The 27,561-nt window shown below is 42.8% G+C and overlaps 1 pseudogene across 1 annotated transcript; it reads right to left on the bottom strand.

Annotated features, from left to right (window-relative positions):
* Positions 1-19,933: 19,933 nt before the first annotated feature.
* LOC100605116 lies at positions 19,934-20,446 on the bottom strand (annotated as a pseudogene). The gene has a single exon (XR_001116824.2). The product of XR_001116824.2 is annotated as a 60S ribosomal protein L12 pseudogene (transcript).
* Between the last annotated feature and the right edge of the window lie 7,115 nt (positions 20,447-27,561).

Genomic DNA, 27,561 nt, shown 5'->3' with positions numbered 1-27,561 from the left:
CTCAAAACTAAAAATCAGATCTTTGTTCTTTTTGCTCCAGATTGCCTTGCCTATACAGACTCTTTTTTGGTTCCATGTGAATTTTAAAGTAGTTATTTTTTAATTCTGTGAAGAATATCAATGGTAGTTTAATGGGGATAGCATTGAATCTATAAATTGCTTTGGGCAGTATGGTCATTTTCATGATATTGATTCTTCCTATCCTTGAGCATGGAATGTTTTTCCATTTGTTTGTGTCATCTCTGATTTCCTTGAGCAGTGGTTTGTAGTTCTCCTTGAAGAGGCCCTTCACTTCTCTTGTTAGCTGTATTCCTAGGTATTTTATTCTCTTTATAGCAATTGTGAACGGGAGTTCATTCATGATTTGGCTCTCTGCTTGTCTATTGTTGGCGTATAGCAGTGCTTGTGATTTTCGCACACTGATTTTGCATCCTGAGACTTTGCTGAAGTTGCTTATCAGCTTAAGAAGCTTTTGGGCTGAGACAATGTGATTTTCTAGATATAGGATCATGTCATCTGCAAACAAAGGCAATTTGAATTCCCTTTTTATCTTTCTCTTGCCTGATTGCCCTGGCCAGAACTTCCAATACTGTGTTGAACAGGAGTGGTGAGAAAGGGCATCCTTATCTTGTGCTAGTTTTCAAGGGGAATGCATCCAGCTTTTGTCCATTCAGTGTGATATTAACTGTAGGTTTGTCATAAATGGCTCTTATTATTTTAAAGTATGTTCCCTCAATACCTAGTTTATTGAGAGTTTTTAACATAAAGGGATGTGGAGTTTTATTGGAGGACTTTTCTACGTCTATTGAGATAATCATGTGGTTTTTACCTTTAGTTCTGTTTATATGATGAATTACCTTTATTGATTTGCATATGTCGAACCAGGGTTGAAGCTGACTTGATCGTGGTGAATAAGCTTTTTAATGTGCTGCTGGATTTGGTTTGCCAGTATTTTATTGAGGATTTTTGTATCAATGTTCATCAGGGATATTGGCCTGAAGTTTTATTTTTTTGTTGTATCTCTGCCAGGTTTTGGTATCAGGATGATGCTGGCCTCATAAAATGAGTTAGGGAGAAGTCCTTCCTTTTCAATTGTTTGGAATTGTTTCAGAAGAAATGGTACCAGCTCCTCTTTGTACCTCTGGTAGAATTCAGCTGTAAATCCATCTGGGTTTTGTTTTGTTTTGTTTTGTTGTTGTTTGTTTTGTTTTGTTTTTGGTTGGTAGGCTATTTATGACTGCCTCAACATTTCAGAACTTGTTATTGGTCTATTCAGGGATTCAACTTCTTCCTGGTTCAGTCTTGGGAGGGTCTTTGTGTCTAGGAATTTATCCATTTCTGCTAGATTTTCTAGTTTATTTAGGTAGGCACTATTCTTATCCTCATTTTACAGATGAGAAAACTGAAGCACTGAGAAGTAAAGTTACCTGTGTGTCATGGCGTCTGGCACATTCAAGTGTTCAGTGAGTGTTAGTTACTATTTATTACAGTGAGACTTAGCTTTGGTCAAAAATTGGGATGCGAGTATTTATATGGGCAGGGATGCCCTGAAGCACAATGAGGGAGTAGGGAGTGTCATACGGAGGGCAAAGAGGCCATACACTCTGTGACATGGGCAGGTTACCACTGTGGGCACTGGGGCTCAATCCCACCATTACCATGACAGACTGTAGGATTCATCTTGGAATAGACCAACTATGGGACTCAGAAGTTAGGATATTCTTGGAAGAAGTTATAGGGACCTTTTTATTTTTTTCTGAAATGAGGTCTCACTCTGTCACCCAGGCTGGAGTGCAGTGGTGTGATCTCGGCTCACTGCAACCTCCACCTCCTGGGTTCAAGCAATTCCCCTACCTCAGCCTCCTGGGTAGCTGGGATTACAAGCATGCACCACCACACCCAGCTAATTTTTGTATTTTTAGTAGAGACAGGGTTTTGCCAAAATTCTTGATCTCAGATGATCTGCCTGCCTTAGCCTCCCAAAGTGCTGGGATTATAGGCATGAGCCACTGCGCCTGCCCCAAGTCATAGGGACTTTTTTTTTTAATTATTATACTTTAAGTTCTGGGGTACATGTGCAGAACATGAAGGTTTGTTACATAGGTATACATGTACCTCTGGTAGAATTCAGCTGTAAATCCATCTGGGATTTTTTTGTTTTGTTTTGTTTTGTTGTTGTTTGTTTGTTTTGTTTTTGGTTGGTAGGCTATTTATGACTGCCCCAAAATTTCAGAACTTTTAGTGGTCTATTCAGGGATTCAACTTCTTCCTGGTTCAGTCTTGGGAGGGTCTTTGTGTCCAGGAATTTATCCATTTCTGCTAGAAATGGTGGTTTGCTGCACCCATCAACCTGTCATCTACGTTAGGTATTTCTCCTAATGCTATCCCTCCCCCAGCCCCCCAGCCCCCGACAGGCCACAGTGTGTGATGCTCCCCTACCCTGTGTCCATGTGTTCTCATTGTTTAACTCCCACTTATGAGTGAGAACATGCGGTGTTTGGGTTTCTGTCTTGTGATAGTTTGCTGAGAATGGTGGTTTCCATCTTCATCCATGTCCCTGCAAAGGACATGAACTCATCCTTTTTTATGGCTGCATAGTATTCTATGGTGTATATGTGCCACATTTTCTTTACCCAGTCTATCATTGATAGGCATTTGGGTTGGTTCCAAGTCTTTGCTATTGTGAACAATGCTGCAGTAAACGTGAGTGTGCATGTGTCTTTATAGTAGAATGATTTCTAATCCTTTGGGTATATACCCAGTAATGGGATCACTGGGTAAAATGGTATTTCTAGTTCTAGTTCCCTGAGGAATCGCCCCAGTGTTTTCCACAATGGTTAAACTAATTTACACTCCCACCAACTGTGTAAAAGCGTTCCTATTTCTCCACATCCTCTCCAGCATCTGTTGTTTCCTGACTTTTTAATGATCGCCATTCTAACTGGTGTGAGATGGACTTTTTAAAAAGCAACTATGAACATCATGATTATATCCTGTACGTTGCCACCCATTTTTCCAGAGAAGGAAAGAGGAGAAACCTACTATGCAGTATTCCCCCTGGCTTCCTGTACTTCCCCTTTGCTCTGGCATCAGCTCTTACATGTGCAACAAACCATCTCCAAACTCAGTAGGAAAACTGAGCTGAGTGCAGTGGCTCACACCTGTAATCCCAGCACTTTGGGAGGCTGAGGTGGGAGGATTGCCTGAGCACAGAAGTTTGAGATCAGCCTGGGCAACATGGTGAAACCCCATTTCTACAAAAGATAACAAAAATCACCCAGGCACGGTGGTGTGCATCTGTAGTCCTAGCTAATAGGCAAGCTAAGGTGGGAGGATTGCTTGAGTCCAGGAGCTCGAGGCTACAGTGAGCCATGATTGTACCACTGCACTCCAGCCTGGGCAACAGAGTGAGATCCTGTCTCACAAAAAAAAAAGACAAGAAATTGATAATAAGTATCTGTTTAGCTCATGCAAACAGAGGTTAGCTGGGATCTGGCAGATCTAGGTTGGGCTCAGCTAGGTGACGCTGCTTCCTGCACAGGTTCAGCTAGGCTTGGCTTCCCACTGATGTCTGGGTTCAGGCCAGCAACACTTAGCACACTCTAAGTCCAGGTTGGTGGGCGTGGCTACCTGACGAAAGCTCTCCTTGGGACAATGGCAAAAGTGCATGAGTATAAGTGGAAGCCCAAGAAACCTTGTAAAGCTTGTGCTTGGAATTGGCACATTGACATTTCTGTATTATTCTATTAGCCAAAGCAAGTCACATGGCCAAACCTAAGTGAAGAGGCAGAGAAATGTGTTCTGCCTTTGCTGGAGGAGTTTCCGCTGTTGACCTTGGCTTAAGACCAATAAGGCAATCTACCATGCTTCCTCTATCTTCTGCCAAATTGGGCAAACATGATGTGAAATTTAAGTCTTTACCAGTGCTAGTTTTAGTTATCACTTTTGGCAAAATCCCAAAACCTTAATGATATTCTAAGTACAACTTAGAATTTAATAACATATTAAATTAATTAAATTAAATTAATAACATATTAATGGGAGGTGAGATGATACTAAAAGCTGCACACCCTAAGGCTCCAGGAATCTCTTTATCTCAGACCTGAGCTGGGAATTGTTACTTTATCTTGTACGATGGCTTTGTTCACCTTAGAATCATGAAGTGTTTGGAGACGGTGAGCTTGTTCCTCCACAGTGACAACTTGTTAACACCTCAGCAGCTGCCTCAAGCGATTAGACTTGGATTCAGCACACACCAGTTGCCCAAACTTGTCAGAATGAAATAAGATCAGCAAGTAGAATGAATAAATTGTCAGTCATATTGATGTGTGTGTTTTCCTAAATTTTAGAAGGTTTTGGATTCTGCAAAAATGTCTTTTCTGTGCTTCTCTCAATACCTTGGCTCTCTCATCTGGCATGGATGCAATTTAGCTGGAAGGAGAAGAGGCAAAGCTTTTATGTTGGTTGGAATTTGCAGTCATAAATTTACAGGACTTTTTCCAACTTAGCATGGAAAAGACTTGCAGTTTTATGCTTTTTGTGAGTTATAAGTCATAAAGCATATGCTAGGGGTGGCATCACTGTTGTGTTCTTGGCCGTCTAAAGAAGGCCTGCAGAAGAAACCTAAGCCTTAAGTGATTAAATGTCTTTCCAAACACTTTTAAGTTATTTATACTGTGTCCTTGCATTGGGTAAGCAAGCAAGCCAATGAACCCAGACCTTGATGCTAGTGTCTTACAGTGCATTCTAATTAAACTATGAATGAAATCATATGCCTTATGCAAGCCGTTAAGATGCCTGCATGATTAGTGGCTTGATTCTGTTTGTATAAATTCACAGGCCACACCTGGCAGTCACAGGCCGCCCCTCTCCTCCCTGAGCCTGATCCCCAGCAGGGCCAGAGAGGCCGCCATGGCCCAGTGGGAGTCAGGGGAAGGGGAGTCGGGTGAAGGAAAGCCGAGAAGAGGATGGTGTGTAGACACGGGCTGTGGCATGGCCCTGCTCTGACCATCTAGCTGTGCTGTAGGGCCAGGTGGGGCCTGGAGTGGCCTCAGCTCGGGTCTGCCATGAGCTCTTTCCACTCCCCCAACGCTCTGTATAAGTAATGTCATTTTCTATTCGCACAGCAAAATCAGGGACACAGTTTTCTAAAGCACAAGGTGCCTCCCCTCCCCCAGCCCAACGGGCGGTCTACTCTGGTTGGTGGGCCCTTGTTTGTGTCAGAGACAAAACATTCTGCAGGGTTCCAGTTAGCTGTCCACAGGCCACTGGCAAGGGGAGACAGAGCAGCAGAGCCCTCTGGAGCCATGGAGAGCCTGCTGCTCGCCACGCAATACCTACTTAGCTGCTGCTGGCCCCCTGTGGGTGGCAGTGCTAGTGATGTACAGAATCCTGGGACTAGGGCCAGCGACCCTAGGGATACCCTGGGTGATCTGGGCATGCACTGCTATGGTGGCCTTTATGGTCAGGAGATGACATGCAGTGAAAAGAAGGGCAGAGCCAGCCCAAAGGGGTGCGGTCCAGGGCATAGTCCAAGGAAAGGCCAGAGCCACGATGCAGTCAGCACCCCAGGCTGGTGGGGGGCCTCATGTCACCCATGCCACAGGCCAGTCCTGGATTGCTCCAAACCCTCTGCCTAGGGTTCTGAATGAAATAAGTGGGTCTTTCCCATCAGGACCTAGGTGAGCTTCTGAAAAAAGCATCAAAAAGGAAGCCTCCTGAACTTCCCCAAGTGACTGATGCAAAGCATGTCCATATACTTCACAGCCGGGGCAGAAGATCAGGGGAAAACTGCGGATGATCTGAATGGTAGCAGCGACCACCAGCAACCTACAGAGCTGCCCGACCAGGAAATTGTCAGACGGAAGCAACACTTGCAGGCAAAGAAGGCCGAAGCAGGCCAAGGCAGGAATGAAACAGTCATAAATGTTGGAGTGAAGCGACTGACTTCCCCGGTCCACACCCCAGCCCAGTGTCCTGCATCTGCTGGAGGGTGGTAGAGACCATGCGGAGGATGGGGACTTGGCAGTGGAGGAGAACACGGAAGCAGGATATGGCAGTCCCCTAGCGTCCCAGCCACAAGTCCTCTGACGAGTGTGGATGACGATGGTGACTTAGGTGCATCCTTCGAATGTCCTGAGGGGGAGACTGGAGAAGCAGACATGCAATTGTGGGAAGAAATCAAAGGCATAAAGAACTCACAGCACAAGTCCAAAGTCTGATCAGCGAGCAGGCCTCTCTGCAGGGTGCAAGGGCACAGCTGGAGAGGGAGTTCCCGAAGCTACAGCCGACGCTTCCTGTTCTGCCTGATCTCCACCGAGAACACATGATGGGGTCTCATGGGAGTCCACACAGGAGGATGCCTACCGCCTGGACCTTGACCAGAGACTTCACAAGGTGCACACATACATGAACCACATGTCACAACCCACAACCACTACAAGAAGATGGCCCAAGACCTGGCCCAGGAATTGAAGAAAGACACTTCCAGTTTTCAGAGGGAGATCCTCTTCCACAAGAGAATAGCCCAGGATAGCTAGATGGCCGCTGCGACCACTAAGACAGAACTCCAGGTGCTGCAGAAAGAAAATGACTACAACAGGCAGAAGCTGGCTGACTGCAATGCCAAGTTGCAGCCTTTCCTGAGTGGCCCTTTGGCTCCTAGGGCTCCACCATCCACAGCCCACAGGAGCCCAGAAGTGCCAAGAGGGGCCAGGCGTGGTGGCTCACACCTGTAATCCCAGCACTTTGGGAGGCCAAGGCAGGTGGATTTCTTGAGGTCAGGAGTTGGAGACCAGCCTGGCCAGCATGGCAAAGCCCCATGTCTATTAATAATACAAAAAAAAAAAAAAAACAAAACCCAGGTGTGGTGGTGCATGCCTGTAGTCCCAGCTACTTGGGAGGCTGAGGCATGAGAATCACTTGAACCTGGGAGGCAGAGGTTGCAGTAAGCCGAGATTGTGCCACTGCACTCCACCCTGGGTGACAGAGTGAGACTCCATCTCAAAGAAATGAAAAAAGAAGTGCCAAGAGGACCATGGGCTGCCAGGGCCCTCAAGAGGGAAGTGGGTCACAATGTGAGCTCTTGGGTCCAGAGCACCTGCCAATTTGATTCTGTTTTCCCTTTAGCGAGGTTCTGAAAGCACTTTTGATTGCTCTCTCATTAGTTTAGCTACTGTTTATTGATGCTGAAATTGCTCTTATTGAAGTTTGATAGTGTTAAGATCATAAGGTACTTTTTTTTTTTTTTTTGAGACGGAGTCTCGTTCTGTGTCTCTCAGGCTGGAGTGCAGTGGCGTGATCTCGGCTCACTGCAAGCTCCGCCTCCTGGGTTCACGCCATTCTCCTGCCTCAGCCTCCCAAGTAGCTGGGACTACAGGCGACTGCCACCACGCCCGGCTAATATTTTTTTGTATTTTTTTTTTTAGTAGAGATGGGGTTTCACCGTGTTAGCCAGGATGGTCTCGATCTCCTGACCTCGTGATCCACCCACCTCAGCCTCCCAAAGTGCTGGGATTACAGGCGTGAGCCACCGTGCCCGGCCAAGGTACTGTTTTTCAAATAAAGATTGTTTAACATAAAAAAAATGCACAAGGATAAAGCGGAAAGTACCAGATGTATAAACCAATTAGTAACTGTCGCTTCTTGGTGGTGGTTTATTTTGGTCCCCCAAGACAAGGATTTAGATGCAGTAATTTATTTGGTGAGTGATTCCAGAAGGATGGAGGAGGAGTAGGGAAACGGGAGAGAGAAGGGAAAGAACCAGTGTTAAAGATCAGATGCCGCCATTGGCAACAGGGGCTCAGTGGCGCTGGGAGCTCTGCGAGGTGCTGGAGACCTCACCTCCGAGTGGTTTTACCCACAGAGTGAGGGAGCTGGGGTGTTTATCCAGAACTTCCTTCCATCATTGGTGAGGACTGCTCCAAAAGGCAGTAACTTCCTGGCACTTCTGGCCACCCATGTGTGATTCAAGGATGCTCCTGTCTCCAGAGAGACTTCATGAAGAGACTCACGGGTACCTGCAGTGGGAAACCCTTGGCATGGATGGGAACAGTGGGTGTGGAGGGGACAAGGGAGGCACCATTAGCATCCATCACAGGGTGCTCAAGAGATTTTGAGGCAAGGAAGGAACGAATTTGTAGCTTTTAAAACTGAGCACAGAAACTGTATGCCTACGAGGTCTTTGGTCTGAATGGGGAAATGAGAACTTTTGGTTCACGGCTATTTGAGTTACTTAAATTTGGGCACAGTCATACAACGAACCATTATAACCACTAAAAAATGAGGGCCATCTCCTGTGCTAATATGAAACTCTCTTTGAGTTATAGTTTTGAGTAGAAAAAAGCACAGTACAAACAATATTTAGAATATGCTCCCATTTTTTAAAAAAAAGCTTTATTTGGGTATAATTTACATACCGTAAAATTTACCTATTTTAAGTGTACCAGTGTAGTGTTTTAGTAAATTTATACAGCTTTCCAGAAACTTTACATAAGTGGAACTATACCATATGTGGTGTTTTGTGCCTGACTACTCCCACTCAACATAATGTTATTAAAGTCATCCACTTTGTAGCAGGTATCAATAGCTTGTTCTTTTTTTACCGCTGAATAGTATTTCATTGCATGGATTTATCACATTTTGTTTATCCATTCTATATTTGGACTGTTTTTAGTTTTATTGTTATAAATCATGCTACTGTGAACACCCACATACAAGTCTTTCTGTAGACACATATTTTCACTTCTCTTGAGTAAATACCCATGAGTGGAATTTCTGGGTGATGTGTTAAGTTTATGTTTATTTCTTTAAGAAACTACCCAACTGTTTTCCAAAGAGACTGTACCATTTTATGTTCCCATCAACTATGTATGATGCTTCCAGTTCTCTGAGTCCTCACTGACAGTTGGTAATATCACTCTTTTCTATTTCAGCCATTCTGATAGATGTGTCGTGGCATCTTATTGTGGTTTTAGCCTTTCCCTACAGGCTAATGATGTTAAGCATCTTTTCATGTGCTCATTTGCCATTTGCATAGCTTCTTTGATAAAATGTCTGTTCAAATCTTTTGCTTATTTTGTGTTGGGTTGTTTTTCTCCTTCCTGAGTAGTAAGGGTTTGGATAATCGCAATTATTTTCTGTAAGTTCAAAATTATTTCCGAATAAAAAGTTAAAAAAGCAATTCTAGCTCCCATCACACTGCAGCGCCCCCATCAGAATGGCATACTTGGGAATTGTTTCATAGCGTGGACATCCTCACTGAAAGAATCAAAAGGAAAAGCAAGATCAGACTTTAAATCTTTTGTTAAAAATAGTCATTGTCTGGTAACAGTAGTCCCTGGATTACTTTTTGTCTGTGAATAGGAAGTTGGTGGTTAAAATGTCCAGATGTCAGGTAAAGAAAGACATGAGAGTACTCATGATTATCTTCTTTCTTTGGTTACTGCAGAAGTTACTCAGCTTCCTCAGCATTGTCCCTTCGGGTCTGATCAAGAGTCACTTGCTTTGTATCCACCTAACAGTGCAGGGTCAGATTCTGAGAATGGGGGAATTGAGGGGAGCCGTTCATTCACCACTCCTGCAGGAAGAACACAGGCACTATCAAGCTCAGCGATAGACTTCCCCACTCTAATCCACTCCACAGTGGCCTCTCACACAGTCAGCCCCATTTGTGGGGGTCACCACTCTTTCCCTTGCCCCCAGATCACTACTTCTCTCTAGTTCTCATATAATGAATCAACTGCATGCCTGCAGCTAATTGACTGAGTTCAAATTAATGGGCTAATCGGCCAATAGCAGACGACATCAAGAAATATGAGGTGGAAAAGAGAGAAGTTCCCATCCATTTGCCATATCATGACTTTGGGTCAGTTGGCTTGTACTTCGTGGCTTCTTTCAATTCTTCAAATATTCAGTGAGCACCAACTATTCATTCATTCTTTCTTTTATGGACACCGAATACGTACCAGATACTACGTGAGGCTAGTGGGGCTTAGTAGTGAACAAAAGTGGCAGAGTACTTTCCCCTAAGAGGCTTCCATTCGAGTGGGAGAAATAGATTATACCAATTGGGCAAATAAATACGTAATACATGTCAGGTTATAATAGGAATTACAAAATGAAGTAAAACACAATAAAAAAGTAGCGACAGATAGGTGCATAAAAATTCTGGAAGGATGTACTCCAAAGGATTAATAAATAGACATGTAGCTTTTAAAATTTATATTTTCTAAATGTTCTGTAACAAACATGTATTTTTTAAAAAATAAAAAATTATTTTAAATATGTAAAAAGCACCGGGTTTGAATGTCCCGCATGATTAATTGTGTTACCTGTTGTATCATAATTTTATTACCAAAAATACTGAAAAAAATTCAACTGGAAAATAATACATAGTCTTTATTATCTGGGGTGTGGTTTCAACATATTTTAGGAATCTTGATATCTGGAAATATAAATAAATTATAGAAAACTAGACATGTTTATAAAATGCCTTCCAGATGGGTAATTTGAAATGATGAATAATCTCTTCCAGTCTTGGTAAACAGCAAAATATGCTAAATAGGTCAGAATAGAAAAATAGTGGCATCACATGCAAGAAACAGAGAACAAAGCATTGGAGCCCAAAATGCTGTGTCTAATGTTGCTTTGTTTTCTTACGTTCTTACTGGCAAATGAAGGGCAAATGTGTGTTTACGAGGTCACACAATAAAATATAAAGTGAAGATTTCAGTCATTTGGTTAGCTTGGCCCAGGGAGACTATCAGGCTTGGAAAAATCAGACAAAAATAAATCATGTTAAGTAAGGTCCAATCCAGCCGCTTGCCTGGGGCTCAGCTCCCTGGGGTGTTTGGACCCATGTTTGGTAGGTGGACAGGAGGTCGCCGTGCACACTTGCCCCTTCCCCTCCTCCCACCCCCTCCCCAGTACTTCCACAAGTCTGACTCTGCCTTGTCACTGATTGACTTTGCCTTCCAAAATGAGATGACATGTTTATTGTCTAATATCATCACTGATTACAACAACAATCACTCACAACAACTGGTGTGGTCACACAACATCTCACCCCAGATGTCCACCTAAAGCCTCCGCCTCTCACGTGATTAAAGTCATTCAGTCTCGGGTCTATAGTAATTTTACATTTTATATTTTGGAGACAGGGTTTTGCCCTTTCACCCAGGCTGGAGTGCAGTGGCACAATCATACCACACTAGAACTCCTGGAACTCAAGCATTCTCCCACCTTAGGCTCACAAGTAGCCGGGATTACAGGTGCATGCCATCATACCCAGCTAATTTTTTTTTTTGGTAGAGACATGGTCTTGATATGTTGCCCATTCTGGCCTTGAACTCCTGGCCTCAAGTGATCCTCCCACCTCAGCCTCCCAAAAAGTCTCAGGATTACAGGTGTGAGCCATCATGCCTGGCCCTGTTCTACACTGATTTTAAAATCCACTTGGCCATTTCTGGTGTTAGAATAAACCAAATCCTATCCAAATATTAGCTTAATTTTATGTTTTATAAGCTTGGTCATGTAATATTTATCCGTTTAAGCACCAACAAAGAAACTCAAATTTGTATCTGTGTGGATTATTAACTGGCTCTGAGCTCTATGGCTTTTTGCAGTATTTCCAGCAGGTTTCAAAGTGATCAGTCCTAATAACTTTGAGGTTTGAGTTTTGTTTATTTATTTTTTAAATTGCCTGTTGAGTCTAACAACAATGAATCCAACTTGCACTTTCTTATTTTGTGTTCCTAGATAATTCATTATTGAGAAAGCAATTTATGCTAGTTAAGAGAAGGCCTATAATGGGGCAAGAATTCTGCTTACAAAGGTAAAATAATTTAAGCAAAAGCTAAAATTTAAAAGTTTGATAGTAGTCAATAAAAGTTAAAGAAGGTATACATAGGAATCTTTGAAATTAGGTCAAAAACAATACATTGGCTCCCTTTTTCTTATAACAAAAACCAAGTTCACTGAAAGTAATTTATTTCTTTTTATGGAACTACATTGTGCATTATACGAGTTCAGTCTTGCAACTTGTTTTGGAAAGTTGCTTTTCTTTTTCTTCTTTGGACTTTCCAAAAGCAGAAGCTTCCCTGACATGCTCGGTGTGGTATTTGCTGATGCGTGCATGTGTGTGGTTTTAATTTTTAGGTTTGTTTCCCCTCAACCTTTTCTTTGAGTTAATGTGAATCACAGCTGTATTTTTCATTCCTGAGCACTGTGATTCATTGCCATTGACTTCCTCTGGAGCCCACTACACCACAGAGTCCTGTGGGAAACTGATTAGTCACTGCCGAGCAAGGTACCTTGCATGCCGTGGTCAGCATCGGCTCAAACAACTGTCTTTGGGCAATGATGAAAGTTGCTGTAGCATCTTCCTTTGGGGAAGTAAGAAAGCTTCCCTTTAGGGGTTCATATGGTTTGTAGCAATCCATGGATTCATCTTGATAACATACGGGCAAATTTGATGTTGAAAAAGATAAACGTCTTCTTTGTTTCAGAAGATTTTGGGTCACACTTCTGCCTTCAAGAAACAGACATTGATCACAGCCCCTTGCCAGTGGCATATAAATAATATTTGTGGATAGCTTGAACCTTACTATGTTGGTGCACCTTTGAAAAACTTGGAACAGATTCATTTATCTCAAACATACTCTTATCTAACTTCCTTGAGTCTAATTTTAGAAAATTTCAAGCCAAGGGATTTTTCTTTATAAGCTAGACTTACAAAGAATTCCTAAAGTCATGCCTTAACCGTAATCAATTATTCTCCATAAGTTTCCACTTGCAGTTAGCATTGCTGATTAACAGTTTGTGATCAACTATTCTAAGGGTGGAGATGAGACCCTACCTCCATTTGATATCACCTAACCTGAAGGGGCTTTGGCAGCTACGTCTGCGATAATGAGAATTCTAATTTTCCTGTTCAGAGTAAAGGCTCTACAAGTTTAAGGAATTGGAGCAGTTTAAGAGCAGGGACAAATGGTTAACCAGTTAAATAGGCCAAACAAGGTGTCAGAAGATCAAATTCTGGTCTGATCCTTGGGTAGCCTTGGGAAACAATTTTTGCCTTGCTAGGCCTCAGGCTTTTTATGCGTCTGTTAGCATGGAGAGCTTGAGGTGGAAATGCAAACAGAAAACAGTGCACCTGGGTAGAAGTTGCATGTGGTTGCCTTGCAATCAGAATTGGGTCACAGAAACAAAAAGCCCGATTGAATATTTCCTGAACATATAGGAAGTATAATTCCTTAACCTCTGCATAAAAGAGGATTGCCAGCCATATTCTGTTGAGACAAGAGGACATTGATAAAATTCCTGAAGCATCTGAACAGCTGAAAGAAGATTTAGAAAATTTGTAAATTTCAGGATGATTAAGAGAAAAGTAGATAAAAACTAAAAATAAGACAATATTAAGTTGTTCAAGAGAGGAACATTTATCATAATATACTGTGTATTTCAGTGATGAATAAAATATTGGCATGATTGCAATATAATCATGTGGAGAAAATGGAGACATAGACATATAGAGAAAGTGGAGACAAGAAGTGTGCACATTTGCTAGAGCTAGGATGGAGGTGGAGGTGTTAAAGGAGAGTTCAATCCTTGCCTTCCATAATGGGGAATCAACAGTCTAAAACTGAAAATTCCAGAAGTTTCAATACATGTGTTATTACTTGGAAGTAAATACCAACTGGGTTGGTCCATTCCGGCTGCTCTAACAAAATACTTTAAACTGAGTAATTTATAAACAATAGAAATGTATTGCTCACAGTTCCGGAGCCCGGAAATCCTGAGTTCAAGGTGCTAGCTGACTCAGTCCCTGGGGAAGACTCACCCTTTGCTTCAAAGATGAAGCCTTCTAGCTGCGTCTTCATTGGCAGACAGGGCAAACAAGCTCACTCAGGCCTCTTTTATAAGGGCAGTAATCCCATTCATGAGAGCTTCACTCAAGACCTAATCTCCTCCTAAAGGCCCTACCTCTTAATACTATTGCATTGGGGATTCGGTTTCAACGTATAAATTTGGGGGCAGGGGGCACAAACATTTAGATTATAGCACCAATACAATTAGCTAAAAAGATTGAAAGTGGTTGACTCTAAGGAGAGGGAAGTAGGGAGAAATGCTTTTTATGTGAATAATCTTTATGGATCTGTTTGACTTTTTGTATAATTTTGATGAAACTAAAAACTGAAAAAGTCATAAGAATTTTTTTAAATAAAATCAATGAATCAAAAAGAAAGACACTGATGCCCACTGAGGTTCAATAACTTGTCTAGGGTTCACCACTGACAATGGGGCAAAGCCAAGATTCAAAAGCTCTCAGTTCAGCTCCAGAGCCTGAGCACTCCATCACTATTGAATATCGCCTCTCCAAAAAACATTAAATATACTAATCATCATTCATCATTCAATATCAAAAAATGTGAATTAAAATAACAGTGAAATATAGTCATGCATCCCTTAACGATGGGGGTACATTCTGAGGAATGCATCATATGGCAATTTTGCCATTGTGCAAATATTGTAGAGTGCACTTACACAAAAATGGTAGAGCCCACTACACAGGTAGGCTATATGGTATAGTCTTTTGCTTCTAAGCTACGAACCTGTACAGCATGTTACTGTACTGAATACCATTAGGCAACTGTAACATAAAAATAAGTACTAAATGTATCTAACATAGAAAATGTACAGTAAAAATACGGTATAAAAGATTTTTTTAAAAATAGTACACCTGTATAGTGCAGCTCCATTGTAATCTTATGGGACCACCATTATATATATAGTCCATCATTAACTGAAATGTCATTGTGCAAGGCACGACTGTATTACATTGTACTTTTCAGATGAGCAAAAATGTAAACAATTATTAATGCTCATGGTTGGCAAGAGTATGAAGTCATGGGCATCCTTGCATCACAAGTTCTTAAAAACTGCACATGCCTTGCCCTAGTAATTCACTTTATAGAACTTAATTTAAGAAAATAGCTGGGCATGCCCAGCACTTTGGGAAGCCAAGGCGGGCGGATCACGAGGTCAGGAGTTCGAGACCAGTCTGACCAACACAGTGAAACCCTCTCTCTACTAAAAATACAAAAATTAGTTGGGCATGGTGACACAAGGCTGTAATCCCAGCTACTCAGGAGGCTGAGGCAGGAGAATCACTTGAACCCGGAAGGCAGAGGTTGCAGTAAGCCGAGATGGCTCCATAGCACTCCAGCCTGGGTGACAGAGCAAGACTCCATCTCAAAAAAAAAAAAAAGAAAGAAAAAAAAAAAGAGAAAGTAACTGGGCATGGATTAAAAGATATTTGAAAAAAAGTTGCAACATTGTTTAAAATATCAAAAACAGCAAAAATTAAAAGTAACCAAAACATTCATCAGTTGGTTAAATGTATTATTTGTATGCATTTCACAGGTGTGAAAGGGATGAGGTGGATATATAGGAAAAGATGTCCGTGTTATATTATCAAATGTAAAATGCACATCTCAGGACAGTATGTGCAATATGATCCCTTCATGTAAAAATGTGTGTGTGCGTGTGCACATGGGCATACATACAGGGTCTGGAAAGACAGATCTTTAATGGTTGATGAAATTTATTTCTAGGTGGGAAAGGATTAGAAGTCTGCCATAACAAAATACCATAGGCTGGGCGGCTTAAACAACAGAAATGTATGTCTTGAGGTTCTGAAGGCTGAGAAGTCCAAGGTCCAGGTGCCAGCATGGTCAGTTTCTGATAAGGGCCTGCTTCCTGGCTTGCAGATAGTCATCTTCTCACACAGCAGAGAGAAGAACCAGCAAGCTCTCTGGTGTCTCTTCTTTGAGGGCACTAATCCCATCACAAGCACCCCACCCTCATGACCTCATCTAAACTTAATTACCTCCCAAAGTTTCCACCTCCAAATAACTTCACAGTGGAGATTAGGGCTTTAACACAGGTATGCACAAACATTCCATTCATAACAAGAGGGGACTTTCTCTTTTATTCATATGCTTTTGTGTTGTTTTAATATTTACACAATATTTAATGATTGAAATCATATATGTATGAGACAAGGTCTCGCCGAGGCCGGAGTGCAGTGGCACAATCACCACTCACTGTAACCTCAACCTCCCAAGCTCATGCCATCCTCCCACCTCACCCTCCTGGGTAGCTGGGACCACAGGTGCATGCCACCATGCCTAGCTAATTCTTTTATTTTTGTAGAGATGAGATCTCATTATGTTGCCTGGACTGGTCTGAAACCCCTGAGCTCAAATGATCCTCCTGCCTCTGCCTCCCAAAATGCTGGGATTAGAGGCATGAGCCACCACACCCAGCTTAAAATATACTTTTATTTAAAAAGCAAAAGCATATAGCCGTGAGTGGTAAGTGATCAGAAATGACATCTAATCCAAACTTTCAATTTGTATAGGTAATCAAAGAGATTTAATAACTTTCTCAAAGTCACATAAATGCAAATGCAAATAAAAACTCAAGATTTCTGGTCTGATGAGTATCGAATTACTGTAATCATATAAAGTATTAAAATAAAACAATGGCATTATATGGTTCTCATTAAATTTAAAAGGCTCAAACAGACAACTCAAAATGTGTCTCTAATATTCCAGGCAACTTGTTGCCATTTTCACATCAACATTGGTTTTTACTGCTAATCCCATTGATTTTAACCTTGTTTTGTGACAGTCATAAAGACTAGTAAGATCAAGTGGCCAATGTTATGATTATTTATTTGAAAGGTGAAACCAGAAAACAAAGCGTGATTCTAAATAAGCTCGTTTTAAATGGCAAATGAACAGATGCCAGTTTTAAGGGCCTCCATCATAGCCTTCCTCAGTGAGTGAGATTTTAACATTGTAACTTATCACCAAAAAGTAAAGTAATGCACTACAGACTCTTAAATTGTCACTTTTCTCCTTAACCCCCCTCAAAACACAGACAAAAAATAATAATTTGCTTTAGGAAATATGAGAAGTGTGGGCGAGGGGTCTGGGCATGTTACTTCTATCACAGATTTGGAGAGATGTTGGCCAATTGTCAACAGTCAGTTTCTGGGTCCTGTGGTCTAGAGTCCCCCAAGAGCAAGCCAAGGGTCTCCCTGAGCCAGCCCAGCCTCAGGTGCATTTCCACCAGATTCCAGGCCAGGCCAGTCTTCCTGGGCCAGTGCGGACCATGTACTTCCTGTGGTTAGCTGGGGTTCTCTAACTTTCCCATCTGAGTCCCCTGGGGAGCTGGTGAAAACTCCCTCAGGGTTTCTGATGCAATAGGTCTGGGCTGGAGCCTGATAATTTGCATTTATAATTCCTTCTGCACCATATGCTGGTAGCCAGCTCTGGGATGGGCTGTGGAGCAAGCAGACCTAATTTATAGCATTTGCTGATTTCCGTGTGGTATAAATACTCCCACCAAGCTACCAAGGGTTTCACAACCAGCCCGCAAAATTGCTGCATATTTAGTAATTGGCTCTTGCGAGCCGGTGTGAGCTGGTGTGAATTGGCTGCAGAACATTGCTGCAGGTGAGACTGATACTGCTGATCTAAATGAGCTGTCTGGCTTTCTACCAAGAGTTTCATCCACTGGTGATCCTGCCTGCTTTAACTCTATTTCTCCACCCCTGACTGTGTGTCTCAGCTCCATACTCATCTATCCGGCTATCCTTTGGTCATTTCCACTTAGGAGACCTACAGGCTCCTCAAATTTAGCTGGTCCAAAGTTCAACTATTTTATTTTTTCTCCCACCATTGCTTCTATCTTTCTAGACGTTTTATTTTGGTGAATTATACCATCATCCACTCAAGTTTCCTAAGGGAAACTCAAGTCCTGTATCCCGTAAATAGATAGCCCATATGTGCCCCACCCTTTTCCACTCATCTCACATGTGTACAATCATTCCCCTACCTGCTTGGCCATCCACAATGTCACTCTCCTACTCATAAGTATTCAGTGGGGCCCCATCATTCCCCATAGGATCAAACCTCAATTTGTCTCTATGGCCTAAAGATGATCTGATCTTCCCTGTCCAGCCCCACTCCCCCTTCCACAGGACACTTGAGCCTCCAGCAGTAGTGGGCAGTATTGGATTTGTTGCTCTCCAAAGCACTTGCGCCTTTCTCACTTCTGGGGACCATTCCTCATGCTGCTCTCTCTCTCTCTCTCTCTGCCTGGAATCCCTTCCTCTGCCTACTCGCCCTTTCAGGCTCAACTCAGAGGCTGCTTTTTCTGCAACACTCTTCTGGCCTCCCTCAGAAGAACTTACTCTTTCCGTTTTCTGTTCCTATTGCACTGGTCACAGATCTGTTTTAGCAGTGATCTTGTTGGTAGTGTCTGGGTGCAAAGGGCTGCATTTTCACGTCTGTTATCTCACATTGACTGCCTGGGACATTATAGATGTTCAGTCATGTTTGTTAAGTAGAAGAATGGCTGAGTGAATTGTGGGCCAAGTTTTACCCATCTTCAGTGCTTAGGCTGCAGAAGGTAGAACTGAAAAGGTAAAACCAGGGTTAAACGTGGCTCATTCTCCTCCCACTTTTTGGAAGATATTTTTGTCTCCAGAATCTTCAGACCCATGAAGTCCATTCTGATCTGTGTTCCAGCCTTTAAGATGGACTCAAATGTATTTGTTTCTAGGTGGCTCACAGGTCTGAGCTTCCTGGGAGACCTGCAGACTAGAAATGGTGCAGGACTGGTCTGGGACAGGTTGACCAGCTCTTCAAGACTGAGCCAGTGGGGTGAGAACTGCCTACATCTGAACAATGAGAGTGGCAGCACTCTTTCTTTTGATTGGGCTTCCTGCGTTTTCTCAGAGCTTATAAATGAAGTTAGTGTAGATGAATCCAAAGAACGGCAAGAATTTTCAGAGGCTGAACCGACAGAATAGATGGAAGAGCCCATTATCTGTATGAAGAGACTCAGGAAGTAAGGAGCTCCAAAAGCCACGAATAGATTCTAAACAGATATCCGGATTTCATCTTAAATGCTCTCTTGCTCATCTTTCCCTGATCCCCTCCAAATGTCTTCATTCCATCCGATATTAGAATTACTTACAGCACTGGTAAGACCTCTGCTAATGACACCTATTCTTCTAGGCAGGATAGTTTCTTACTGATTTACACTAATGATAGCAAAATACACACACACACCCCCACACACAATTACAAATGCAGATGTTAAAGCACCAAATACATCTATTTGGATGAACATAGTGAAGTTTTAATTATTTATGGTCACTTTTTGTTGCTCATGCTAATATATGCATTTTTATGGTTAATATTTTTAACAATAATTTAACTTGCAAAGTGCTTTGGATGCATTTATTTAGTATGCTATAATTTCTGAACAATGTACTCTGCAAAAAGAGGTGACTATTTGCATGAATACATTTTTTTTGGCCTAGCAACTTAGTAAACCAGGACTTTAAAAATATATATTTCTAATAATTTCTAATAATAAATAATCATTAGAATAGCTAGCATTTATTAATCGTTTGTCATATTACACATATTGTGCTAAGAAGTGCTTTTTCACGGACTATTTTTATTCAATGCCCATTTTACAGATGAGGAAACTAAAGCACGGAGTAACTAAGTAACTGCTCAAAGTAACGCCCTTAATGATTCCCTGTGATGGCCCTTCCCTGGTTTAATAGTCATACAGCCATAGCAAGGAGACATTGCTGCTTGCTAAAGTTTCTCACCTTAATGTCAAAGCTAACTGGAAGTGAACGTGCTGAAGAAGCAGAAGGTAGTGAAAGTGTTCATGCCCTGGAATCTGAGGACTGAATGAAGTTCTCATCTTACTCTTTCGTGGCTGTTTGGCATTCTCTGAGCACAAGTGAGTGAATGGTGGTAACGTCTGCTCTGCCTGCTTCTTTTTTTTTTTTTTTTTTTTGTCAAATTATCCTTTATTGAAATATTTTCCTTTGTGCTTAACTAGCTGGGCATTCCACAGCACCACTGTTGATGTCATCTATGATGTCATGAGGGTGGCGGCCATCAACTTTACAGCCCACAGACTGGGCAGTCCCCAGGATCTCTTTAATGGTTCCAGAGAGTTCTCTGGCTAAGGATTGGTGCCGCATCTGTCGAGCAATGTTGACGATCTCATCAAAAGTGATATTCCCACTGTGTTTAATGTTTTTCTGTTTCTTTCTGTCTCTTGGTGGTTCCTTGAGGGCTTTGATGATCAGGGCAGAGGCAGAAGGCACCACCTCAATCTGGGCCTGTCTGTTCTGAATGGTCAGTTTCACTGTAATCCTCAGGCCCTTCCAGTCACCCGTTGCCTTGGCAATGTCATCACCAACCTTTTTTGGAGACAGATCCAGGGTGCCAATCTTGGGGGCCAGGGCAGAAGTGGCACCGACTTCACCCCTGGTGCACCTCAGGTATACGACTTTGATCTCGTTGGGGTCGAACTTCGGCGGCATGGTGGAGGCGGCTGGTGTCGGATGAACCCAGATTCGGCACGACCGAAGAAAGTTGCACCTTGGCCTCCTCCGAGCCGAAAGCCGAGAGAGTTGCTCTGCCTGCTTCTATGCCCACCCAGGGACTGGTATGCGCATGTGCGAGTTAATTGTATGAAAGTTATTTGCATGCTGGACCTGAGTGAGATCCTATTTCAGGAGCTTCATCTAGGCTCCCTCCCAATGGCTTTTTCCTTTCCTTCCTGTAAGAATAAACCTACGTCAGAGAAGGAAGCTTCCCACACAGTTTGCTACCACCCCTTATCAGTGGGAGGCACCTGTGCCCTTGAGTGAGATAATTTTAGATGGAACATCTTTTTTGAGCTTAGGGGTTTATTTTAAGATTATTTAAAATACATGTACCTAGTACATCAAATTGTGATTTCATCATCATTATTATTATTTAGGGTGTTAGGTATATTTGTTTTTAAATAATAGTACAGTATTCTGTGGATATGGCAAAAATTAACGAAGGCAGATGTAGATTTATGGGGTTATCGCGTGACACTTGTGTCCTTCAAGGCCCTTATTTTGCCCAAATCCCTCCCAGTCCTGTGGGCAGTTTGCATTAGTAATTTCATATTCTTTCTCCTAAAGGGGCCTTCCAGAATAGAATGAATTTAAGGCCCCCTGAGACCTGGATCCTCCCTGTATGACATGGACTGTGTAACCATTGAAGGAACTTCTTAGAATCTCTAAAAGAGAGGTTTTCCTGAGTTCTGGCTGGCAGGGACACAACAGGAGCCAAGGAGAAGGAAAATGGTCTAGAAGAGTTTTTGAAAAATGAACTGAAGACATTAGTTACAGAAACTTGGTTAGGTCCCACCGATGATCATTTCCGGGTAGAGAGGAGCATTCGAAGGCCACCCTCTTATATCACCGTTGGGATGCTGACACACCCAGATCTCCTCCTCCAACCATGGTGGGAGTTGAATGTGACAGCTCTCAGTGGCCCTCTTCTCCAAGGCCTGCTGGAGGCCACGAGAACCTCCTCACCCGGGAGGACACACTCAGACACACTGATTGGCACCAAAGCGTAACAGTCAGCATGGCCCACCTCGCCGCCAGTGGGATAACTGTGGGGTGTGAGTCATGCTCTCAAGATCCCTGGGGATGAGACCAGGCTAGACTTTCCCTGTGACCACTGGCTTGATCTGCTCTTTCTCCTTTCCTATCTGCCTTCCTCACTTCCATACAAGACCCTCCCAATATGCCTTGTGTATCTGAATCTCTACCTCAGGCTCTGCCTCTAGGAAATTTGATCTAGGACTAAACCTTTCTTGGCAGCCCCGCTACCTGGTTGATGTTCTAGGGTCACCCAGCAGTCTGAGGCCCTCTGCCTCCAAAGCAGTCCATGCCACATGTGGGCAGCTCTGATCATTAGACAGGTCTTTCTTAGCTTGAGCCAGGCAGATGGAGCCTCCCTTTAAGAAGACAGTTCTCCTGCCCCACTCCTCTCCCCTTCCCAGTCCTCTCTTAATTTAAACTTTTCTAGGCCCTTCAGTTAGGCCTTTTGTGGCCAGGTTCCTGTTCTCTTACTTCCTGGGTTCTTTCCTTGCCTCAATCCAGTGTTGCAAAATCCTACCATGGGTGCTCACTTAAGCTGAGCCCTTCATTCTCACAGAAGGTTGAGGACACGCAGAATAGGACTTCCACCAATATGGATACTGCCTTGGATAAGCCCAAACGCTCATCAGGGATTCAGGCAACTCTGTCACTGAGCTTCAAACCAAAGACGCTCTCACGTGTGTTTCTAGTAGCCTGCACCTTGCCTCAGTGCACCCTCAAGCGATGTTTTCCGTAACCCCACTCACAGGATTTTGCATTTATTTCTGCTACATCTCATTTGTGAGCCTGTTGTCTCAGCCAGTTGAGTTGTATTTTGTATCCTAATTATTTCATCTGGTCCTATCTTTCCAAAGCATGTTACAACAATCATTGTAGGTACAGCCCTGAAGATTTTTACCTGGAACTCAGATTAGCATTTTGTAATAATTTTATTTCATTGTTCAATTCTTATGAATTTAGTTCACAGCATAAAAGTATGATTTATAGTCAGTCTTTGTTGCTCATGCTAATATATGCATTATTATGGTTAATATTTTTAATAATAATTTAACTTGCAAAGTGCTTTGCATGCATTTATTTAGTATGCTATAATTTCTAAACAATGTACTCTGTAAAAGGAGGTGAGTGACTATTTGCATGAATACATTTTATCTTGACCTTTGTAAACCAGGATTTAAAAAAAAATCTAATAATAAATAATTATGAGAATAGCTAGCATTTATTAATCATTTATTATATTATGCACATTGTGCTAAGAAGTGCTTTTTCATGAACTATTTCATTCAACACCCATTTTACAGATGAGGAAACTAAGGTACGGGTAACTAAGTAACTGCTCAAAGTCACACCCTTAGTGATTCCCTGGGGTGGCCCTTCCCTGTTTTCACAGTCATGGAGCCATAGCAAGGATATAATTAGCACATCATATCCATTAGCTTCTTCTGCTATAGATTTAAGTTGAAAAGAGAGTCAGTTTAAGGAAAATTCATAATCCTGTGTGACACTTGGCAGCAAGCATTGTGAAGGCAGTACATGAATGACTGGGGTTTAGGAAACACTGATTTATAAGATTTGTCATTCTCTCTACTTTAAGTCATCTATTAGCTTAACCTCTGTTCAATCCTTATCCTGGTTTAACTTCTTAGCAAACATCCTGCACAGGACAGGCACGGAGGGAATCTTGGGGCCTACTCCTGTTTGGTAGCAATCCATCAACTGTGGCTCCTGTGTGCAGGCATTTAACTATTTTCTTGTCATTCTCTTATGCACAAATTTTTTTCTTGCTAAAAAGGTGTCATTATTTCTCAACTCCCTATTTAAAATTCAGATCCATGCAACAGTTTTTTTCTAATTTTATTTTTGTTATTGTTGTTGGTGGTGGTGGTGGTTTTTCTATTCGTTTGGTTTTGGGTTTTTTTGGTTTTCTGTTTCTTTTTTGAGACAGAGTTTCGCTCTTGTTGCCCAGGCTGGAGTACAGTGGTGCGATCTCAGCTTACTGCAACCTCTGTCTCCTGGGTTCAAGCGATTCTCCTGCCTCAGACTCCCGAGTAGCTGGGATTACAGGCATGTGCTACCATACCTGGCTAATTTTTGTATCTTTAGTAAAGATGGGCGTCTCGCCATGTTGGCCAGGCTGGTCTCCAAATCCTGACCTCAGATGATCTGCCCACCTCGGTCTCCCAAAGTGCTGGGATTACAGGCGTGAGCCACCATACCCTGCCTTTTTCTAATTTTCTAGTCTAATAGCCCTGCCAAGTACATAAGGAATATGGCTAAACTGACGTAGCTTGTCTTGGGAAACCCAAACTGGACCCTGGGGAGGACCACGTTTTGGCTAAGATACACCATCTTGCAAAGAATCCCAAGAGCAATCATCTCTCAAATGGCCCTTGAGCCCACAGCTTCATAGCTGGCGAAGTCTACTGTCTTCTCTGTTTTTGAAGCCAAGGATCAACATTATCTACCAGCTTTGTCCAGCCCTCTTCAGTTCTCCTGAGTGCTTGAAGGTGATCACAAATAATCTCATATGCATTTAATTTATAACCATAGTGTGTCACGTGAGTCCTCCAGATTGGAAAAGAAAATGCCTATAGAAGATCCAGGTATGCTCTTTCGACCGCCGAATTGACTTCAGGATCCAGTCCCGCTTTTTAATGCTGGTCTCCTCTTCCTGTCTTACAGCCTTTAGGTGTTCAGCTGATGTAAATTAATTACTCCCATAGTCAAGGACTTTAGTAGGTTTGCTTTTCTTTTTTTTCTTTTTTTTTTTTTTTTGTTTTTGGCTGCTAGTCAACAACGTTGTGTTACAAAAGTACTTTTAAAAAGGTATTTTATGGTTTTATTTAGCTTTGTTTTATTTGTAAAATACCCCTCTCCTGGGCTGTAGGCTTCTAGGCGTTATTCATACAGATCCAGCACACTGGGGTACACTTAAGCCTCTAGAGCCCTTACCCATATTTGCGTGCTGCCCAGCTGTGAGTTCATTGCAAAGGTGCAGACACACCTGCTTGTGATACCTCTCCCTCTTAGCTACTGACTTATTCGTGGCGTCAGAACCCCATTTTCAAGAACTTCCCATTCTATTTGATGGAAAAGAGGGCACTTTTTATAGACTCCAACTCACCTTTAAACTTTGTGAAATCTCTGTTTATAAACCACAAAATTTATCAGCACAACTGTTTCCCATTCCTAGCTTTTGTGAACATAGGGATGACATAAGAATTTCCTCTTACAATGCCTCTCACTTCCACTTCCCCAATAGTTCCTCCCAGTGAATCAGAAGTAAGTTGAGAATAGCAGCTCCACCCACAGCTTTCTGATCCTCTGAGGGCTGAATCTGCCCACAAGTTAGGTCAAGTGTGTGCCATACACAGTTTTTATCACAGAGACACTATGAGAATGTGTGTGGACAGCTGAGTCTGCCACCTGTCTTTCTGCCTGATTTCTGCAGCGGGAATGAATCACTCACTTCCTGCGTTGATGGTGGCTGTGGCATCCTGTCACCACAGTAGCACTTTTATTCTTTTCTACATTCATCTCCATTATCTTCTAATATGAAAACCATTATGTAGGTGCATACATTTATTTGTCCTTGACTTAACAGAGACAGCTAGTACTCTCCAAAAGAAAAGAAAAAATATGTTTCTTATGAATGGAACATGATAAAATATGCCATCTCTTGGTTGCATTCTAATCGAGTGTCCCATTCCCTGTGATCTCGCTGACTCCTAGGAAGTTCTGCAGAGCTGATCATTTCCTCCACCATCCTAGGTCCATTTTTGCTGGCTCTGCTCTGTATGATCATTGGGATGGTCCAACCGGCTACATCGTCTCAGGCTCCCTTTGCTAACCGGCTTCCTGCTAGGCTTGGTTTGACTCATGTGAAGCCCTGGTTGATAGGGTGGGTGGAAGGAAAGGAAAAGCCAGGTCATTTCACCACCTTTGATATACTAATGATTCAAATTTGTGCCTCAGCAAACATGCAGATTACCTGGGATCCTCAGCAGAGAATAGCTACCTCTGGAAATAATAGGCCCATGAATGTTAAGAGGCTACTGAAATTGCCACCTATACGATGGGATGCTTTGGGTGAGAGGTTCATGGAGGTTCTGATTGATTGGGTTCTTGAAGAGTACATGAGCATTTTCCTGGCAGATCTACTCATGACAGACATCCCAGGAAGACACAAGAGAAGATGAGCAGTTATGGAAATCCAAAGTTGTATGGTGTGCTTGCAAATGGGATTAACTTATTAATTTGTAGGACTTTGGGAGCATGATAGGAGATTGAAGCCAAAAAAAGAAAAAAAATGGATTGAATCCATATATGAAGGACCCTCTGTAATAACCATGCTTTCTCCCAGGGGTGAGTTCACAGGAGCTCCAGAGAGCTCTAGAGTGAGGAGGGTGGGAAGAACAATTTTGTATATCATCTACGTTGTATACTGCGCTTCTATAGGCTACTGTGTTTGATGAAAGTGTGCTGGCTTAAAAAGTTCAAAAATCCACTGTTGTGGCTATAGGAAATGTATTGGTCAAGGTTTTTAGATGCATATGAGAGAATCACCTCTAGCTGGTTTAGGCAGGGAGGGGTACTGAGGAACAGAGCTCCCAGAGTCACAGCGTAGATCAAGCAGTGGGGTTTAGGCTGAGCTTCCCAAGTGACTCCCAGAATGGCCCACCAGAATCAGCCCACCAAGAGGCTGGCCACTGCAGAAGGGGTCAGGAAGCTGCTGAATTGGGAGATCCCCTCAGGGCTGCTGCTCAGAGCCACTCCAGCTCTGCCATGGCCCCTGACCACAGAATGATGCCCCTGACTCTGTCTCATTCCCTGCATCACTCAGTTCCCAACAAAGCCTTGTGGGAGCCTATCTGCATGGTAGAGTCTAAATCACATAGCCATATCCCAGCAGCAAGGAGGCCAGAAAATGAGGTTTCTGTTGTCTTATTTTTGCTTCCTATGTTGGAAAGACAGAAATTATCCTGAAAGACACTATCAAAATAGGGATTGTGATCAAAAGATTTGGGAGATACCCAAATGACAGGAGTCTGGAACCTCAGGAAGACATATTTTCTAAAGGAAGGGAGAGTAGGATGAAATTTGCATTTTAAAATATCATTTTTATGAAACCATTTGTTTTTTAGCCAAGGCCAATCCTGATGACTATGTGAGGTCATGAGATTCCTGGTTTCTCTAACTAGCTTCACGGTTTTTTTTACCAAGTTCTCTAAATCCAAGCTAGCTTTTCATTAACTTTTATGCCAGGCCTCAAATCATCGTTTACTTACATGGCATGACCTTGGAATCCTTTCTTGGCCTCTCTTTCATGCTTCATTCTTGTGCAGTTTGGTGAAGACCCCCTGCACTCTCAGGTGTAGCATCCTCCTGCCACATGAGGGATACCTTAATAATATGACCGTCAGCCATAAGCCTCAGCCCTTTCCAAAGTCATGTCCCACAGTGCATAACATACCAGCAAATGTTTATCACAACCTACTGAAGGCCAATCATTCAATCTCCAGGACTCTCAATGAGGTTGGGCTGGAATTTCCTGTTGCTGTGGAATAAAGCACGAACAACTGCCACATGATGTGTCGCTAAAATGAATGCAGTATCATTAGCATGGTGGACACTGTGATGCACCACCAGATCCCCCTTAAGGAGGGACTTGTTGCCCGGCTGCTGGGAGTGCTGACCACGGGGAGTCTATAGCTGCCACCAGCCCCTGCAGGGGTACCTTGGCTGAAGGGGGCTGCCTAGGCAAGGGTCATGCCATGCCCAGGGACATCCACATCCAGCGACTGATGCTGGTGGGGGTACAATGGCATAGCCATCTCAGCCCACCTCGGGACACCCCTATAAGGTTGTCTCATCCTGAATCCTGAACCTCATCTCCATGTCCCTGTGTCCACTCCTGCTTCCTTCCCATTCCACAGGCACTGATCCCATGGGCATTCCTTAATAAGCCTCCTGTACCCTAAACTCTGTCTCCAAGTCTGCTTCTGGGAGACCCCAACCCATGACCA

Source organism: Nomascus leucogenys, chromosome 13, assembly GCF_006542625.1.
Source record: "Nomascus leucogenys isolate Asia chromosome 13, Asia_NLE_v1, whole genome shotgun sequence".
Classification (NCBI taxonomy): Eukaryota; Metazoa; Chordata; class Mammalia; order Primates; family Hylobatidae; genus Nomascus; species Nomascus leucogenys.
The sequence above is the reverse complement of the archived record's forward strand: the minus strand, read 5'-3'. Positions and strand labels throughout refer to the sequence as shown.